The sequence below is a fragment of the Macaca fascicularis genome, chromosome X (assembly GCF_037993035.2).
Source record: "Macaca fascicularis isolate 582-1 chromosome X, T2T-MFA8v1.1".
Classification (NCBI taxonomy): domain Eukaryota; kingdom Metazoa; phylum Chordata; class Mammalia; order Primates; family Cercopithecidae; genus Macaca; species Macaca fascicularis.
In genome coordinates this window covers 41,481,066-41,501,538 of record NC_088395.1, presented here as the reverse complement: position 1 = coordinate 41,501,538, position 20,473 = coordinate 41,481,066, and the positions used below count along the sequence as shown (strand labels likewise).

General features: G+C 49.1%; 1 non-coding gene and 1 pseudogene across 1 annotated transcript in view; one reads left to right on the top strand and one right to left on the bottom strand.

The window, feature by feature from the left end:
* LOC102145523 (uncharacterized) overlaps positions 1–20,473 on the bottom strand; it is a 64,817-nt gene that overhangs the window by 25,305 nt on the left and 19,039 nt on the right. The window lies entirely within an intron of this gene.
* LOC141409478 (gem-associated protein 7-like) lies at positions 16,166–16,541 on the top strand (annotated as a pseudogene).

Genomic DNA, 20,473 nt, shown 5'->3' with positions numbered 1-20,473 from the left:
GCTGGGACCACAGGCACACGCCACCATGCCTGGCTAATTTTTGTAATTTTAGTAGAGACAGGATTTCACCATGTTGGCCAGGTTGGTCTCAAACTGAACTACTCAAGTGATCCGCCAGCCTTAGCCTCCCAAAGTGCTGGGATTACAGGTTGAGCCACCGCACCCAGCCTCCATTGATTTACTTTTGCACCTTTGTCAAAAGTCAGCTGGGCATATTTGTGTGGCTCTATTTCTAGATTCTCTACTCTGTTCTGTTGTTCCATTGTCTATCCCTCTACCAGTACCACAGAGCCTTAATTATGTAGCTAGATGATGTCTTAAAATCCTGTTTTTGCACTTTTGTCAAAAATTGGCTGAGCATATTTGCATTGGTCTATGTCTGGGTTTTCTTAATTTTTTTTTTTTTTGAGACAGGGTCTCACTGAATTGCCCAGCCTAGAGTGCACTGGCACAATAATAGCTCACTGCAGCCTCGATCTCCCAGGCTCAAGAGATCCTCCCAACTCAGCCTCCCAAATAGCTGGGACTACAGGCACATGCCACTATGCCCAGCTAATTTATTTTTATTTTTACTTTTAGTAGAGACGAGGTCTCACTATGTTGCCCAGACTGGTTTTGAACTCCTAAGCTCAAGCAATTCTCCTGCCTCTGCCTCCCAGAGTGCTGGGATTACAGGTGTGAAGCACTGCACATGGACATATGTCTGGGTTTTCTATTCTGTTCAATGATCTATGTTTCTATGCTCCTATCTCTCTGACCATACCACACTGTCATGATTACTGTAGTTATATAGTTAGACTTAGTATCATGTAGAGTGATTCCTCTCACTTTATTCTTCTCCGTGAAGATTGCTTTAGCTGTTCTAGGGACTGTGTCTTTCCATATACATTTTAGAATGAGCTTGTCTATGTCTACAAATAACCTTGCTGAGACTGTGATAGGAATTGCATTACTCCTCTAGAACCTTTTGGAGAGAACTGACATCTTTACTATGTTGATTCTTCCAGTCCCTGAGCACACTATGTCTCTTTGTTTATTTAGGTTTTCTTTGATTTCTTTTTTTTTTTCTCCCCCGAGACGGAGTCTTGCTCTGTCACCCAGGCTGGAGTGCAGTGGCGCCATCTTGGCTCACTGCAACCTCCGCCTCCCACATTCAAGCAATTCTCCTGCCTCAGCCTCCCAAGTAGCTGGGATTACAGGTGCCTGCCACCACGCCTAGCTAATTTTTGTATTTTTAGTGGAGACGAGATTTCACCATGTTGGCCAGGCTGGCCTCGAACTCCTGACCTCGTGATCTGCCTGCCTCGACCTCCCAAAGTGCTGGGATTATAGGCATGAACCATGGCACCCGGTCTTCTTTAATTTCTTTCATCAGCATTTTGAACAGATCCTGTACATGTTTTGTTAAATGCATACCTAGGTATTTCATTTTCCTTGAAGTGATTGTAAATGATGTTGTGTTTTGAATTTCAGTTTCCATGTGTTCACTGTGTGAACCCTCAAAATCAGACAGGTCTCAGTTAATTTAGAAAGTTTATTTTGCCAAGGTTGAGGACATGCACCCACGACACAGCCTCAGAAGGTCCTGACAACATGTGGCCAAGGTGCTCAGAGCACAGTTTGGTTTTACACATTTTAGGGAGACATAAGACATCAATCAACACATGTAAGATGAACACTGGTTGGGTCTGGAAAAGCGTGACAACTCGAAGGTAGAAGGGGGCTTCCAGGTCATAGGTAGATAAGAGACAAATGGTTGCATTCTTTTGAGTTTCTGATTAGCCTCTCCAAAGGAGGCAATCAGATATGCATTTATCTCAGTGAGCAGAGGGGTGACTTTGAATAGAATGGAAGGCAGGTTTGCCTTAAGCAGTTCTCAGCTTGACTTCTCCCTTTAGCTTAGTGATTTTGGGAGTGCAAGATAGTTTCCTTTCAGAACTGTTAATGTATAGAAATGCGGCTGATTTTTGTGTATTGATCTTGCATCCTGTCACCTTACTGAACACACTTCTTAGTTCTAGGAATTTTGGGGTAGATTATTTGGAATTTCCTACATGGAAAATTGGGTTGTTTGCAAATAAGGAGAGTTTTATTTCTTCCTTTCAACGCTGTATGTCTTTTTCCTTTTTCTTGCTTTATTGCTCTGGCTAGAACTTCCAGTACTACATTAAATAAAAGTGGTAAAAGTAGACATCCCGGCCAGGTGCGGTGGCTCACACCTGTAATCTCAGCACTTTGGGAGGCCCAGCCAGGTGGATTGCCTGAGGTCAGGAGTTTGAGACCAACCTGGCTAACATGGTGAAACCCTCGTCTCTACTAAAAATACAAAAATTAGCCAGGCATGATGACTCATGCCTGTAGTCCCAGCTACTTGGGAAGCTGAGGCAGAAGAATCATTTCAACCTGGGAGGCAGAGGTTGCAATGAGCCTGGATCATGCCACTGCACTCCAGCCTGCACAACAGAGCAAGACTCCATCTCAAAAAAAAAGAGTGGACATCCTCACCTCATTTTGAGGCCCTGTCTCATAGAAAAAAAGCATTCAGTCTTTCACCAGTAAGTATGGTATTTGCTATAGGTTTCTTGGTTTTGTTTCCTTGTTGGTTTTTTGTTTTAGAGACAGGGTCTGCTCTCTTGCTCAGTCAGGAGTGCAGTGCATGCTGATGCTGATCCCAGCTCACTGCAACCTTGACCTCCTGGGCTCAAGGGATCCTCCCATTTCAGCCTCCCAAGTAGCTGGGACTACAGGCGTGTGCCACCACGCCCAGCTAATATTAGTAATATTAGGTTGGTGCAAAAGTAATTGTGGTTTTTGACATTACTGTTTTTTTATTGTTGTTGTTGTTTGTTTGTTTGTTTGTTTTGAGACAGAGTTTCACTCTTGTTGCCCAGGCTGGAGTGCAATGGTGCGATCTTGGCTCACTGCAACCTCTGCCTCCCAGGTTCAAGCGATTCTCTTGCCTCAGCCTCCCAAGTAGCTGGGATTACAGGCAGGCACCACCACGCCGGGCTAATTTTGTATTTTTAGTAGAGGTGGGGTTTCTCCGTGTTGATCAGGCTGGTCTTGAACTCCGACCTCAGGTGATCTGCCTGTCTCGGCCTCCCAAAGTGCGGGGATTACAGGTGTGAGCCACTTCGCCTGGCCCTTTGCCATTACTTTCAATGGGAAAAACCACAATTACTTTTGCACCAACGTGATAGGTTTCTTGTAAATGCTATCAAGTTGAAATCATTCCCCTCTAACTTGCTGAGCATTTTTTATCATGAATGGGTATTGGATTTTGTTAACTGCTTTTCCTGCACCAGTTGGCATGATCATATGATTTTTCTTCATTAGCCTGTTAACATGATAAGTTACATTAATTTTCAAACATTGAACCAGCCTTGCATACCTGGAATAAATCTCACTTGGTCATGGTGTATAATTCTTTTGGAATTTTTAAAAGTAATTTCTTCTGAACTTCAACTATTAGCCCCAGAAGAGAAATGTCACCTTATTATCTAGAGATAGGGATGTTTACTCAGGGTCTGGAGCTTCTGGAACTTAAAAGACCCGGATTCACAACCCAGTTTTGTCATTTACTAGCTCTGGGCCTTTGGCAAGTCACTTAATTCTCTAAACTTTAGTTTCCACACCTGCAAAATGAGGATGACAAAACTTATGTCAGAGGATTGTTAAAGGAACTAAATGAGAGAATAAGGTGATTCCGCATTGACTACCTGCCTGGCAGTCAATCATGGTAACCATTTGATTTCCAGAGCAACAACCATTTTGGAGTAGAAATTGGAGAATTTTGGAAAGGCAGTTAGACACAGTATTAGGAACAGGACACAGAGCTGACATGATGGGATTTATCCTAAATGATCACAACCTCTGTAATCATTTATCCTTGGGTGGTTGGGTGGGGTTTTTTCTTCATGTTATTGAGTGCTTTAATAAGTATCACTACAAGACACCAAGAAGGTCATTCAAAGGCATTCTCATCAATAGTTATTATTAACATATTGAACGAAACAGAATTGCACTGCGGGAGTTCAGCACTCATTAGTGCCCTGCTCTGCACATAAAAATTCACCCTGCCTTTTCAGGCTGAAGAATCCTTCAGTTACATTATTTTTACCATTCAAAGTAATGGCAAAAACCACAATTACTTTTGCACCAACCTAATAACTCCTGACTGCCCAGGTGACCTTCAAAACTCCCCGTCTTACTTCTTTGGATCTAACTATGTCTTTAAACATGGCATAAATAAGGCAAGTCCACTTTGTGGTGGTGGTACAGGAAAATAAATTGGCCGGGAGACAAATAAGCAACAAATGAAATGGAGTACTACTGCACTTTACCTTCAATCCCATGCTTCTTGAAAACAAATAAGGAATCAAACTGACCTATGACACCGACTTTGTTTCTTTCTTTTTTTTTTTTTTTTGAGACGGAGTCTGGCTCTGTCACCCAGGCTGGAGTGCAGTGGCGCGATCTCAGCTCACTGCAAGCTCCGCCTCCCGGGTTTATGCCATTCTCCTGCCTCAGCCTCCCGAGTAGCTGGGACTACAGGCGCCCGCCACCTCGCCCGGCTAGTTTTTTTTTTTTTTTTTTGTATTTTTGTAGAGACGGGGTTTCACTGTGTTAGCCAGGATGGTCTCGATCTCCTGACCTTGTGATCCACCCGTCTCGGCCTCCCAAAGTGCTGGGATTACAGGCTTGAGCCACCGCGCCCGGCCTTTTTTTTTTTTTTTTTTTTTTTTTTTTTTTTTGAGATGGAGTCTTGCTCTGTTGCCCAGGCTGGAGTGCAGTGGTACAATCTCAGCTCACTGCAACCTCCACCTCCTGGATTCAAACGATTCTCCTGCCTCAGCCTCGAGTAGCTGGGATTGACAGGGGTGTGCCACCCCCAGCTAATTCTTTTTTTTTTTTTTTAGGCAGGGTCTCACTCTGTCGCCCAGGCTGGAGTGCAGTGGCACGCGATCTTGGCTCACTGCAACCTCTGCCTCCTGGATTCCAACAATTCTCCCACCTCATCCTCCTGAGTAGCTGGGAGTACAGGCACGCCACCATGCCTGGCTAATTTTTGTAATTTTTTTTTTTAGTAGAGACGGGGCTTCACCATGTTGGCCAGGATGGTCTCGAACTCCTGGCCTCAAGTGATCCACCCGCCCCGGCCTCCCAAAGTGCTGGGATTACAGGCATAAACCACCACACCCAGCTGACACTGACTTTCAAATATGACCATGACTGACAGAAAAATATGCTCTTTTTTTTCGTTTTGAGACTGAGTTTTGCTCTTGTTGCCCAGGCTGCAGTGTAATGGCACAGTCTCAGCTCACTGCAACCTCCACCTCCTGGGTTCAAGCGATTCTCCTGCCTCAGCCTCCCAAGTAGCTGGGATTACAGGCTCCTGCCACCATGACTGGCTAATTTTTGTATTTTTAGTAGAGACGGGGTTTCACCATGTTGGCCAGGCTGGTTTCGAACTCCTGACCTCAGGTGATCCGCCCGCCTCGGGCTTCCAAAGTGCTGGGATTACAGGCATGAGCCACTGCACTGGCCACTTTTTTTTTTTTTCTGAGACAAGGTCTCACTCTATTGCCCAAGCTGGAGTGCAGTGGTACCATCACGGCTCATTGCAGCCTCTAGCGATCAAGCGGGCCTCCCACCCCAGCTTTCCGAGTAGCAGGCACCACCACACGTGGCTAATTTTTTTTTATTTTTAGTAGAGACGAGGTTTCACTATGTTGCTCAGGCTGGTCTCAAACTCCTGAGTTCAAGCAATCCCCCTGCCTCAGCTTCCTGAAGTGCTGGGATTGCAGGCATGAGTCACCCAGCTGAAAGATGCATTTTTGTATTGTAATCTGGTGTACACACACACACACACACACGCACGCACACACATAACTGAAGCAAACGTTTAATGAAGTAGTACTTATCTTACTACCTGTGATGCATGTGGAAATTTCCCCATCTACTTTGTTACTATTATTTTGTATTGCAGCTTGTAACTAATGATGCCACAATCCACGTGACCTGCTACTGGATGGCAAGTGAGCCACAAGCCGGCGTAGGCCCGAGGTGATGTAGGCCCATTAGGGAACTCCCGCTAGGCAAATGGGAACCACGAAGGAAAGACCTCCACGGGCTTCCCTACAGGCTGGTGTTTCAGTGAGTCCGCCTGTGAACAAAAACTCCTTTTCTCCTCTCGAGATCACCGTTGTAAAAGTCAGCAAAATGTCGAGGGAACTCCCTTGAAGATTGCATGTTTGTCTAAGGGCTTCTACATGTCCTCTGCCTGGAACATAAATAGAAGGAATAGAAATAACATTCATGGCCAGGCGCGGTGGCTCAAGCCTGTAATCCCAGCACTTTGGGAGGCCGAGACGGGCGGATCACGAGGTCAGGAGATCGAGACCATCCTGGCTAATACGGTGAAACCCCGTCTCTACTAAAAATACAAAAAACTAGCCGGGCGAGGCGGCGGGCGCCTGTGGTCCCAGCTACTCGGGAGGCTGAGGCAGGAGAATGGCGGGAACCCGGGAGGCGGAGCTTGCAGTGAGCTGAGGTCCGGCCACTGCACTCCAGCCCGGGCGACAGAGCGAGACTCCGTCTCAAAAAAAAAAAAAAAAAAAAAGAAATAACATTCATTCAGGAACTGAAGTTGACTGGGAGAGGCTGCACTTCATCCCTGTCTGTACCCCAGACCACAGTGAGGGCAGACACCAAAGTGCTGAGTGCCCCTGCCTATACCCGAGACCACGGTGGGGACAGACACCAAAGACCAGGGGCTGCTTGAGACCAGAGAGAGGAGAATTAGACAGAAGACTCCTCAAATCAGCCCAGTCCTGTGAGAGACCTGGACTTGACTGCTCCTTTCGGCAGCTCTGATGGCCCACACAGTAGGACTATGTGTGACATCCTGTGGAGAGTGCTGCCGAGGACAAAGTGGGCCACGACCTGGAGAGTAGAGTTTCCCGTGTGGGGCTGGTGAGGTGGGCTTTAGGCTGGGGGACAAAAAAAATCTTCCCTGAGAATTTGGCCTCAGAAACAGAGGGAGGCCTTAGCATTCCCAGTGCGTGTGGGTAGGGAGGGAAGTTAGGCCAGCTGCAGGGGCCTCTGAGGGGGTTGGGGGCTAACAGTTCTGCCAACAGCCCCGTCCAGTGTTAGTCAGTGGCCTCTTCACTTCCCTTCTATTATAACCAACCCTTTGGAGAAGTCTCATTCACTTCCCAGCCTGGTGTTCTCTTCTGGGCTGTGAAGCAAGGGCCTAAACCATCTTTGGGCCTGAGGATCAAAGAGGACTAGGGTTCCCTTCCTTGAGGTCAGGTTGAGGATGGCAGAAGGGACAGCCAGCCAAGGACAGCTGTGCCCAGCAGACATTGTCCTCTAGAGGGCGGCACTGTGGTAGATTAACAAAGGCGGGTGGGTGTGGGGGCTGTTGACCTCAGTTGTGAAACCACCACAGAGGAGCCTCTCGGAAAGAGACAGAGGGCTAAGGGGGAATATTTTCCAAAGATCAAGCTTCTGGGGAGTTGAATACGATAAGTTGAGTATTTGTAAGGAAAACATTTTTTAAAGGAAAAATATGAGCCTTTTGTCTCTGTATTTTCTGTTCCCTTAACTTGAAAGAACCAATACAAAGAGGCCATAGCATTCCTATTGGCTAAATACAGTGTCCAGAAGTCTCGCCGGGGGCTAGCGGATTGCTCACCAGATTTCCCCCTCAAGTCTCTCTTCCTTTTGACAGTTCTGAAAAGTACAGGTTTTTATTTGTTTTTTAGAGACGGAGCCTCACTCTGTCACCCAGGCTGGAATGCAGTACCGTGATTGTTAGCAGTGGTGAATCCGCCCGGGTCTGCAGCAAACTCAATCCTTGCCTCTGCAGAGGAAAGAATTTGTCTAAGGGGCATAAGGCAGAGTGAGAGACCAAGGCAAGTTTTAAAGCAGGAGTGAGAGTTTATTTAAAAGTTTTAGAGCAGGAACAAAAGGAAGTAAAGTAGACTTGGAAAAGGGCCAAGCAGGCAACTTGAGAGATTCAAGTGCATGGTGTGACCTTTGACTTGGGGTTTTCTATGTTGGCGTGCTTTTGGGGTTGTGTTACTTCTCCCCTGAGTCTTCCCTTGGGGTCAGCTGCCTGCATGCACAGTGACCTGACAGCACTTGGGAGGGGCTGCATGCACAGTGCATTTACTGGAGTCGCACGCATGCTCACTTGAGGCATTCTTCCCTTACCAATCCAGTGTTCCTAGAGGAAGGTTAAACTCCGCCATTTTGCCATTTTGTGTGCATGTTTGAGTCCACTCGGCCAACTCCTGAGATCTTATGAGGAAGCTGCTGATCACCAGTTTCAGGTGTTTTCTATCTTTTGGCAGCCTGCCTTTCCCTGATACCAGCTGCAACAAATTATTATTTGAGAGGGACACCTTAACAACTGCCTGCCCATCACCTGATGGTCGCCTGACATTCCTGGTTGGGGGAGAGCCCTCTCCTGCTCTGCTCATGCCTGACTACCTACCCTAACATTATCATAGCTGCCTGCATCCTTGAACTCCTGGACTCAAGTGATCCTCCCACCCCAGCCTTCCTAGTAGCTGGGACTACAAGCACGTGCCACCACAACTGGCTATTTTTTTTTTTTTTCCGTAGAGATGGGCTCTCGCTGTGTTGCCCAGGCTACTCTAAAACACCTGGTCTCAAGTGATCCTCCTGCCTCAGCCTCCTGAAGTGCTGGGGTTACAGGAATGAGCCACCACACCCAGCCTGGAGCACTACTAGTGTCCACTAATATTCCCAGTTCTCTTCTCCTGGGTTCATAGGGGAATCATGTTTCCATTTTTCAGTGAAGTTAAGTCTGGCTATGTGACCTTTTTGGTCAATGAGATTTGAGCAGCAACGTGTGTCACATCTGGGTGGAAATATTTAACAGCGATGCACAGGGTGGGTGCAGTGGCTCACGCCTGTAATCCCAGCACTTTGGGATGTGGGCAGATCACTTGAGGTCAGGAGTTCAAGACCAGCCTGGCCAACATGGTGAAACCCTGTCTCTACAAAAACACAAAAATTAGCTGGGCATGATGGCAGGTGCCCTCCCAGCTACTTGGGAGGCTGAGGTGGAAGAATTGCTTGAACCCGGGAGGGAGAGGTTGCAGTGAGCCCAGATGGCACCATTGCACTCCAGCCTGGGTGACAGACAGACTCCATATCAAAAGAAAAAAAAAAAAAGAAAAAAAGTGGGCCGGGCGCGGTGGCTCAAGCCTGTAATCCCAGCACTTTGGGAGGCCGAGGCGGGTGGATCACGAGGTCAGGAGATCGAGACTATCCTGGCTAACATGGTGAAACCCCGTCTCTACTAAAAATACAAAAAACTAGCCGGGTGTGGTGGCGGGCGCCTGTAGTCTCAGCTACTTGGGAGGCTGAGGCGGGAGAATGGCGTGAACCCGGGAGGCGGAGCTTGCAGTGAGCCGAGATCACGCCACTGCACTCCAGCCTGGGAGACACAGCAAGACTCCGTCTCAAAAAAAAAAAAAAAAAAAAAAAAGTGATACACAACTCTCCCAAGCTCTCCTCTTCTGTGGCAAACCCTAGAGCTTCGTGTTTAATAACAATGTCCTAAGATGGTGTATCCTTTGTCAGCCTGGGTCCCTGAATGGCTACAATGAGCAGAGCCCCACTAATGATCCTACAATGGACAGGTAGCATGAGCAAGAAATAAACCTCCGTAAGCCACTGAGCTTTGGGAGTTACCTGTTACCACAGCATAGCATGGCCCATCCTGACTGATACACATAGTTTTGCTTAACAGAATCTATAGTACCTACTATTTACTTAAGGTACCATGTAGCCAGTGATGGGGTGAGAGCCTAAATGAACTCAAAATGGAAACTCTTCATTCCCTGTTTTCTCACGAGAGCTCATGATGGCCACAAATTCACTGGGAACTCATTCCAAGCAACTCTGGGTCTGTTTGGCAGTAAGTAGCTCCCACGTTCCCAGAGTTCTACTGGGCTGGGTAGCTCTATAAAAACCTGTTTCCCTGGAGGCTATTTTAATGCTGATACTCCTTCAAAAACATTCAGCCAAGCAAATGTCCATTAAAAAGCTGGCCATCTAACCACCCAGGCAGAACCGGAGCAGCATTTTGAGGCTGACTCTCACAAACCGGCTCCAAATGAAAGGAAGGACATTCCTCTCAAGGCAGCACCTTGTTCCTCAGTAACCCAGGCTGCATGTCTGCCATGGACTTCCCTGGATACCTCAATGCAGAAATCTGGTCTCCAGGATTCTCGTGACCTTCACTCAGTTACCATGGCCACGACACTCGGTTTGAGCAAACAACAATTCTGCCCTCATCTGATTCTCGCTTTTCAAAAGTAAGACATTTGGAGAACAAATTCACTTTGAAACATTACAATCAATCAACAGGTTTCCAGCTTTGAATACTGTGACCAAACCAAAGCAAGCCATGACCTAGAAACCTCTTTAGCCCATAGGAAAAAAAATGACTGCTTAATAATTTTGATAACTGTAAAAATTTCAATATAGAGTGAATCTTTTTTTTTTTTTTTTTTTTTTTAAGAGAAGACGTCTTGTTCTGTTGCCCAGGCTGGAGCACAGTGGCGCAATCATAGCTCACTGTAACCTCAAACTCCTGGGTGCAAAAGGTCATGATGTTTGCAACCAACTCAAACTGTTAGTAAGAAATAATAATAATACGGAGAGAGAGAAAAAGCAAATATGGTAAAATGTTAACAATTGGGAAACCTAGGTGAATGGCCAAAGTGTTCATTCCTGCAACTTTTCTGTAGGTTTGAAAAAATCACACATGCTCCAGATTAGTGGCTTTGAAATTTTAACCATAACCCACAATAAAATATAAATTGTACACAGTAACCCAGTACACACACACATACATGTATAATTTAACAAATGCATATATATTAAATAAAAAGTTTCACCAGGTGTGGTGGCTCACGCCTGTAATCCCAGTACTTTGGGAGGCTGAGGCAGGCGAATCACGAGATCAGGAGTTCGAGACCAGCCTGGCCAACACAGTGAAATCCCATCTGTACTAAAACTACAAAAATTAGCCAGGCACGGTGGGGCAGTGCCTGTAGTCCCAGCTACTCTGGAGGCTGAGGCAGTAGAATTGCTTGAACCCAGGAAGCGGAGGTTGCAGTGAGCCAAGATCATGCCATTGCACTCCAGTCTGGGTGACACAGCGAGACTTTGTCTCAAAAAAAAAAAAAAAGTTTCACAAAACAATACTTAGTCTTATAATATTACGTGATACTCTGTGACTTTTCTATTCTATAATTTTTTTCTTTTTTTTTCCAGACAGGGCCTTGCTCTGTCACCCAGGCTGGAGTGCAGTGGTATGAACACAGCTCACCACAGCCTCAACTTCCTGGGCTCAAGACATCCTCCCACATCAGTCTCCTGCATAGCTGGGACTATTGGTGCTCAACACCATGCTCAGGTAATTTTTTATTTTTTTTGTAGAGATGGGGTCTCACTATGTTGCCCACACTGGTCTCAAACTACTGAGTTCAAGCGATCCTCCTGGCTCAGCTTCCCAAAGTGCTGGGATTATAGCCATGAGTCACTGTGCCCAGTCTGGTTTTTTAAAAATTTAAAACCCATTGAGTTAATGACCATTAATGGTTGAAACATCTGAATACACCTGTCCTCAGCAGTACTTTGTGCGACATTTCCAATACTTAGTATTGCACAGAGACACAGCAGTGTCCCCATGAAGAAGTGACAGCTTGGCCGGGCATGGGGGCTCACACCTGTAATCCCAGCAGTTTGGGAGGCTGAGGCAGGCGGATCACCTGAGGTCAGGAGTTCGAGACCAGCCTGACCAACATGGAGCTAAAAATACAAAATTAGCCAGGTGTGGTGGCGCACGCCTGTAATCCCAGCTACTTGGGAGGCTGAAGCAGGAGAACCGCTTGAATCCAGGAAGCAGAGATTGTGGTGAGCCAAGATCACGCCACTGTACTCCAAGCTGGGCAACAAGAATGAAACTCCGTCTCAAAAAAAAAAAAAAAAAAAAGTGACAGCTTGGTGCACCCTGAATTCATGTGAGTTTTCTTACTTCTTTTTTTTTTTTTGAGACGGAGTCTTGCTCTGTTGCCCAGGCTGGAGTGCAGTAGTGCAATCTTGGCTCACCACAACCTCTGCCTCCCAGGTTCAAGCGATTCTTCTGCCTCAGGCTCCCAAGTAGCTGGAACTACAGGTGCATGACACAATGCCTGGCTAATTTTTGTATTTTTAGTAGAGATGGGGTTTCACTTTGTTGGCCAGGCTGGTCTCGAACTCCTGACCTCGTGATCCACCTGCCTCAGCCTCCCAAAGTGCTGGGATTACAGGTGTGAGCCACCACGCCCAGCCTTCATGTGGGTTTTCAAAACCCACCTCTTCAAATACAGAGAGGACATTAAAAAGATTACAATTTCCAGAATGTTGACAAATGCAGTCATAGCATGCAGTGTAGAGAACAGCTTGGGTTCCTGGGTGAGTGGTGAGCAGCATATGCACTTTTCTTGACTTGACTGCCTTACAGTCTGTCAGGAATCTCTGCCTGCTGTGACCAGCTTAGGATAGTTCTGCTGCAAACCACAGAGATGGGCACGGCAGGCCAGCAGAGCCAGCATTTGCAACTCAGCCTGCAAAGCCTTATTCTTGCAGCCTATGCTAAACGAGCTGCTGACGCTGAGGCAGACAGAACAGTCAAACACCATTTGTTCCCACCGCAACCCTGAGAAAAGCTGGGTTTGGTAGGGCCCCTAGGTGGGATTTGGTAGCCCCACCCTCAGACACAGCATACCCGAGCCATGCATGCTTGCTGCAGGCCTGGCTGGCCTTTGCCCTTGCAGTCAAGCCTGGGGGAATATAGTTGGCCAACTCCCAACCTGAGAAATCTCTAAATCCCCTTTCCCAGCTACTGGCTGCCTCCTTCCCTCTTGGCCGTAGTGTGCAGCCCATAATAATTTCCACACCTAATGGAATCATCCAAGCTGGAGCCTCCCTGCCCCGCTCTCTGTGTCTTCCGGACATTCTTCCCACAAAACGCTAAGAAAAAAGGATTGTGTGGCCTCCTGGGAGATTCACAATGAATGTTAGCATATGAAAGACTCTGAAAAGTCCAGCAGTACAGAAACCGGTTTAACCTTTTTTTTTTTTTAATCCTCGGACTTTACAAATTTATTTGTCCACAAACACACCCCCTGCTGCCCCTTTTTTCCCTACCCTGCCCTAAAGTTCCTTTGTGGCTAGGGCCAGCCCTGGGAATAACTGTGGAGTAAATGAACTGGATCTTTGTTTTAAACGCCTCCTAAAACATCTCAGACCCCAGGAACCACCGCCACCCTTTGTCTTAAGTCTCTCTCCCATCTCCTTTCTCTCACGTCCTGCCCACCTTCCTGAATCCTAGTGTTTCCAGGTCCCTGGAGAGGAGGAGGAGGATTGTGGTAGGAAACAAAGGACTTGGGTATAATGGGTTACCCCGCCAGGAGAACTCGGACGGCTCTTAACTACTTAGCCAATGGAAGTCTCTCTAATTCAGGCCTTGCAGGCACTGTTGCCTGGAAGATGGTGGGGTGGGGTGGGATGGGGTGGGGAGGAGAGAGGAGAGGAGGAGAGGGGAGGGGAGGGGATGTGAAGCCCTAGAAGCTTCCGAGTCCTAGTCTTCCCACCCGAGGGCCCACGTTCATTCTTGGCCCACGTTCTTTTCCAATGGATGCCCGTGTGACAAGAGCAGAAATACATACCATCCTCCCCCTCGAGTGGCATGTCCCTGTGTTCTCCCTGGGGCCATCTCTGGAGGGAAACGGTTCATTTCACCCTCCACTGGGATTTTCACTTCTGCCCCCCATCCCGTCTCCTCTCCCCTTTCCACAAACACTCTCAAGCCCAGTTAAGCAAACTTTGCCCCTCTGGCCAGTCAGTCCATCTGCAGGCCAAACACCACGTGCTGGGCCACACTGGGCAGGAGACAAGAGGTGAGGAGAAACCAGGGCTGCCGGCCAGCGCCTCCCACCCCGCGGGAGGAGAGGCTGTAGGACAGGGAGGCGTTGGCCAGCCCCCCAGTGGTGTTGGCCTCCTCCTCCACCAGGACCCTCGGGGCCAGCAGCTTGGAGAGGAGGCTGCTGAACCTGCTCACGGTGGTGGCCGCTGGTTCTGGGGACGGGCCTGGACTGGACGTGGTGAGGTTCAGCTCCTCGGGGTCCACACAGAGGCCATTGGAGGAGCGCCCGAAGGTCACCCGGCTGAGGTCCAGGCCGGCCACGGAGCCCGGGGAGGCGCACGGCACGTCGGTGACACGCCCGGAGCCCTCCATCCAGTCCCGCAGCCACTCCAGGCGGCAGTCGCAGCACCACGGGTTGCGGAAGAGGAAGAGGCGGCCCAGGAAGAAGCCGGGCTGGAAGGCGGCCCAGGCGAGCACGGTGAGGCGGTTGCTGTTGAGGTGCAGGGCGAGGAGGCCCGAGAGGTTCTGGAAGGCGCCCTCCTCCACGAAGGCGATGCTGTTGCGGTCCAGGTAGAGCAGCTCGAGCTCGGCCAAGTCAACGAACCAGGCGCGCGCCACGCGGTCCAGTGCGTTGCCACCCAGGTTGAGCGTGCGCAGGCGCCGCAGGCCGCGGAAGGCGTCGGCCGGGAGCTCGGCCAGCAGGTTGTCGTTGAGCAGCAGATGCTCCAGGACGCCACAGTCACCGAAGGCGCCAGCGTGCACGGCACGGACGCGGTTGGCCTGCAGGCTGAGCGAGCGCAGGCGGCGCAGGCCTTGCAGCGAGCTGGAGGCCACCGCCTCGATGCGGCCGCGCTCCAGGTGCGCGTGAGTCAGGTTGGCCAGGCCCCGTAGCGCGCCCGGCACGCGGCGGAACAGGTTGTCGAAGGCGGCGAGCTCGCGCAGGGCCGGCAGTTCGGCCAGGAGGCGCTCGGGCACGCTGAAGAGGCGGCAGGCGGCTAGGTCCAGGCGGCGCAGGCGGCCGAGCGCCGCGAAGGTGCGCGCGTGCAGGTAGCGTAGATCGCCGTTGTGCGCCAGGCGCAGCTCAGCCAGGCGCGGCAGGCCCTTGAAGGCGCCGGGCGTGATGAAGGACAGGTTGTTGTGGCGCAGCGACAGGCGGCGCAGGGACGGCAGCGTGCCGAAGGCCCGCTCGCCCAGGAAGCGCAGGCCGTTCCGGTCCAGGTCGATGGACACCGCCTCGCACGGGAAGTCGGCCGGCACCCGCAGGAGGCCCGCGCGGTCGCAGCGCACTGAGCAGCCGCGCTCCACAGTGCTGCAGGCGCAGGCGGTGGGACAAGCCCGAGCGCAGGCCCCCACGGCCCGGGCTCTGGGCAGGCCGAGGACCACCACTGCGGGGACAGGGTGGTGGGGGGTCGGGAAGGAGGAGAAAAGAGAAAAAAGGAGCAACAGTCAGCCAAAGGTCACCCCAGGAAAAATCCTGCCTGCCCGGGCAGCAGGATGCAGGCCCTCCACCGAGTTATCCTGTGTCCGGCGCATGGCCTCTTCCCACCTCCGCGGCCTCACACGGGTTTATCCACCTAAGACACCCGCTCCTTTGCTTTCCAGTTACCTTAATCAGCAAAACCCAGCTGCAATCCCTGCAGCTGACCCCAGTCTAAACTCCCTCCTGCCTGTACCACCACTAGTGTGCTCCCAGTGTGGCAGGCCAGGTTTCACTAACGCAGGCCTCCTATAACAACTGTTTCAGCACTGACTGAATGGTTAAGTATTAAAAGCTGGCCGGTCGCAGTGGCTCATGCCTGTAATCCCAGCACTTTGGGAGGCCGAGGCGGGTGGATCACCTGAGCTCAGGAGTTCACACCAGCCTGAGCAACATGGTGAAACTCCGTCTCTACTAAAAATACAAAAATTAGCCGGGCGTGGTGATGGGCGCCTGTAATCCCACCTACTTGGGAGGCTGAAGCACGAGAATCCCTTGAACCCGGGAAGTGGAGGTTCCAGTGAGCTGAGATCACACCACTGCACTCTAGCCCGGGCGACAGAGTGAGACTCCGTATCAAAACTAAATAAATAATATTGCCCGCGACCACGTGTGTTGGTGGCGGGGGCGCGGGCAGAACCCAGGCTCCGCGGCTCGGGGCCTGCCCGGGCCTCTACTGCGGGGCGCCGGCAGAAGTGGGGGCGCCAGTAGTCACGGACCTCGCCAAGACAATGCAGGCTCCAGTGACCTTTTCCGTGCCTGTGCTCCAGCTGCCCCAAGGCCCTGATGGCCTCAGCCGTGGCTTTGCCCCTGAAGCCAGAGGTTCCTGAAATCCAGGAGTGTCCCGTAGCTCAAGAATCCCTGGAATTCCAGGAGCAGCGGGCCTGAGCCGCCCTTCTGGAGCGTTACCTCCGCAGCCTGCTGGCCATGGTGAATCGTAAGGTGAGCTTCACATTGCACGAGGGTGTGCGTGTGGCCACCCACTTTGGAGCCACTGACCTGGATGTGGCCAACTTCTACGTGTCACAGCTACAGACTCCCATAGGTATGCAAGCAGAGGCGCTGCTCTGATGTAGTAACATTATTTCATATACCTTCAAGCCATAAAGATATTGTTCACCTTTATGCTTGAGGCTAAGCCACTGTATCCCAGGTCTCCCAATGTTCCCGAGCCAGGAACTCTGGGTCCCATGGAGTTATGAGCTCCCTTGGAATTTTGAGCCAAGCTTTAAGGAAGTCTGGACTCCTGAGACCTCCTGAATCTAGTCAGTAAAATTCTGCAACTCTAAGAATTCTAAGATCCCATTGGAAGGAATGCTCTACCTCGCAGAACTCTGAATTCTACAGAAATATGGGCCTGATGCCATTTCCTGAAGACTGGGGCATCGGGGTGTGGTGATAAAGGAGGACAGACTTTACAGGGGGAAGTTGTTTATTAAAGAGGTTGCAAAGTTCAGCCACCCTGAAGATACTCCCCAGTGCTCCCCTCCTTCTAAAGAACCAGTTACCCCAGGGAAAAAAAAAAAAAAAAAAAAAAAAAAAAAAAAATATATATATATATATATATATAAAAAAGCCAGTGCCCTTATACAAAGACTGGAAGGTAACAAAAGCCCAAAAAGAGTTTTGCCCAGGCCTTTCCTGGGCCTTAAAGCATGACAAGATAATGAAATAATTCTTAACAGGACCCATTTAGGATTAAACAAGTTTTACTGGGGGTCTAAACTCCCCAGACCTCCACAAACAAGTTTATTGGGGGTCTGAAGGAACTCCCCAAACCTCCATGATTTAGCAGGAGACAAGATAAGGGTAATCACCCCAGCACCTGGACCCATCTAGATTAAGTAAATTTACTGAGGCTCCAGAGGAAGGTCTTCAAAACTCAGATTTTAGTTACAGAGTAAAAGAAGTTAATCACTTATGCCTTTAGATGAATGCACACATACACGTGGACATATAGCTTAGAAGGTGTATAAACTCTGGGTCAGGTGCGGTGGCTCACGCCTGTAATCCCAGTACTTTGAGAGGCCAAGGTGGGCAGATCACCTGAGGTCAGGAGTTCGAGACTAGCCTGGCCAACATGTGTGAAACTCCGTCTGTACTAAAAGTACAAAAATTAGCCAGGCATGGTGGTGGGCACCTGTAATCCCAGCTACTCGGAAGGCTGAGGCAGGAGAATTGCTTGAACCTGGGAAGCAGAGGTTGCAGTGAGCTGAGATAGTGCCATTGCACTCCAGCCTGGGTGACAAGAGTGAAACTCCATCTCAAAAAAAAAAAAAAAAGGCCGGGCACGGTGGCTCAAGCCTGTAATCCCAGCACTTTGGGAGGCCGAGGCGGGTGGATCACGAGGTCAGGAGATCGAGACCATCCTGGCTAACATGGTGAAACCCCGTCTCTACTAAAAATACAAAAAACTAGCCGGGCGTGGTGGCGGGCGCCTGTAGTCCCAGCTACTCGGAGGCTGAGGCGGGAGAATGGCGTGAACCCGGGAGGCGGAGCTTGCAGTGAGCCGAGATCGCGCCACTGCACTCCAGCCTGGGCGACACGGCGAGACTCCGTCTCAAAAAAAAAAAAAAAAAAAAAAAGAAGGTATATAAGCTCTGGAAAACTTTGTAATTTTGAGTTGGTCTGGAGATATTTTCCAGACCTTTTCCATGTAACCAGTTACAGAAATAAAAACTCCCTCCTTTCCCAGTTCATCTGCATCTCATTATTGGGCTGTGAGCAATAGCAACCCCACCCTCAGTTTGGTCAGGAAACACTAGAATGTGGCCTTGAGGGTTTGTTGTCTGCAGGCCCTGGGGGATCTCCGAGGGCATTGCTGTAGCTTACCCTCTAGACCTGCACTGCCCAATACAGTAGCCACTAGCCCCATGGGCTACTGAGCATTTGAAAAGTGGCTAACCCAAATTGAGATGTGCTATGCATATAGAAGACACACCAGATCTCAAAGACTTAAAAAGAGTAAAATACTGCATCAGTGATTTTTTTTTTTTTTTTTGAGACTGAGTCCTCATTCTTTCGCCAGGCTAGAGTACAATGGCGCTATCTCGGCTCACTGCAACCTCCACCTCCCAGGTTCAAGTGATTCTTCTGCCTCAGCCACCCAAGTAGCTGGGATTACAGGTATGTGCCACCACACCCAGCTAATTGGGTTTTGCCATGTTGGCCAGGCTGGTCTCAAACTCCTGACCTCAGTTGATCCGCCCACCTCAGTCTCCCAAAGTGCTGGGATTATAGGTGTGAGCCACCGCACCCAGCTGCATCAATGATTTTTATACTGATTACATGTTACAATGGTATTTTAGATATATTGGGTTAAATAAAATATTAAAATTAATGTTAACTGTTTCTTTTTACCTTTTTTTAATGTGACTGCTCAGAATTTTTAAACATGTGGCTTGTGTTATATTTCTGTTGGTGCTACTGTAGTTCCTCTCACCAGAAGAATTCAATTCCTGAACATCCCCATTGAGTAAATTATGCCTCAAGGAGGAGGGAGAATTAGGGAGCAGGAGATTGGGAATGAAAGAAAAGCCTATCAATTAATTTTTTTTCTTTAACAGTCACTAAAATTAAGCCAAAAGGACAGCATACTAAATAAAATCAATGACCTTCTTGCACATCTCAAAAGAATTAATTATAGACACTCTGCAGTTAAGTTCCGTTCACCAGTCCTTGCCTGCTAGAACCTTTTTTACATCATCATGGGAGAGTAAGTTGTTTATAAATTACTTTCGTTCTGAGCATTTGAATGGAGGATCAGATAAAGACTTCAAAACCCACCAGTAGGCTTGCCACCTGCAGCAAAGTAGAATGTCATGAGGCTGGGCACAGTGGCTCACGCCTGTGATCCCAGCACTTTGGGAAGCAGAGGTGGGTGGATCACCTAAGGTCAGGTGTTCGAGACTAGCCTGGCCAACATGGTGAAACCCTGTCTCTACTAAAAGTACAAAACTTAGCCGGGTGTGGTGGCATGCACCTGTAATCCCAGCTACTCGGGAGGCTGAGGAAGCAGAATTGCTTGAACCCGGGAGGAAGAGGTTGCAGTGAGCCGAGATTGCATCACTATACTCTAGCCTGGGTGACAGAGTGAGACTGTCTCAAAAAAAAAAAAAAAAAAAAAAGGTAGAATGTCGTGGCCTGCTACCCTGTGGAAGCCAGAGGCCCCAAGCCCAATCTTGGGGACCAATGGAAAAGGCAGCATGGTAGATGCACAATGTTTATTTCGTGATCAGGGGCAGCTCTATCTGAAATTCCTGCAGGAGAGCAAACAGTACGCCTCAGGAGGCTGAGGCAGGAGGATTACTTGAGCCCAGGAGTTCAGGGTTACAGAGAGCTATGATTGGACCACTGAACTCCAGCCTGGACAACAGAAAAAGACCTTGTCCCCCCAAAAAGTAATAAATTAAGTCGCTGGGCACGGTGGCTCGCGCCTGTAATCCCAGCACTTTGGGAGGCAGAGGTGGACAGATCACCTGAGGTCAGGAGTTCGAGACCAGCCTGGCCAACATGGTGAAACCCTGTCTGTACTAAAAATACAAAAATTAGCCAGGTGCAGTGGCGCATGCCTGTAACCCCAGCTACTCGGGAGGCTGATGCACAAGAATCGCTTGAACCCAGGAGGCAGAGGTTGCAGTGAGCCAAGATTGCACCACTGCACTCCAGCCTGGGTGATAGAGCAAGACTCCATCTAAAATAATTAATAATAATAATAATAAGTCAAGTAAATTATCAGAACTGACAGCAAAACTGTATTGGTTTGTTCAGTATGAAGACTAAGTATATGTTTAGTGAGCCAGAAAAGCAAGGCACCAAAAAAAAATTCTTTTAATAATAATATATGTGGATGAGTTACACTGCGATCATGGCAGAGTAGCTTCTATCAGACTAACATTCCCACTGCTATCTATGGTAGACTCTGGACAAAATATGTATATTTTTAAATTGTTTTAGCTGGGTGTGGTGGTTCACGCCTGTAATCCCAGCAGTTTGGGAGGCTGAAGTGGGCGGATCACTTGAGGTCAGGAGTTCAAGAC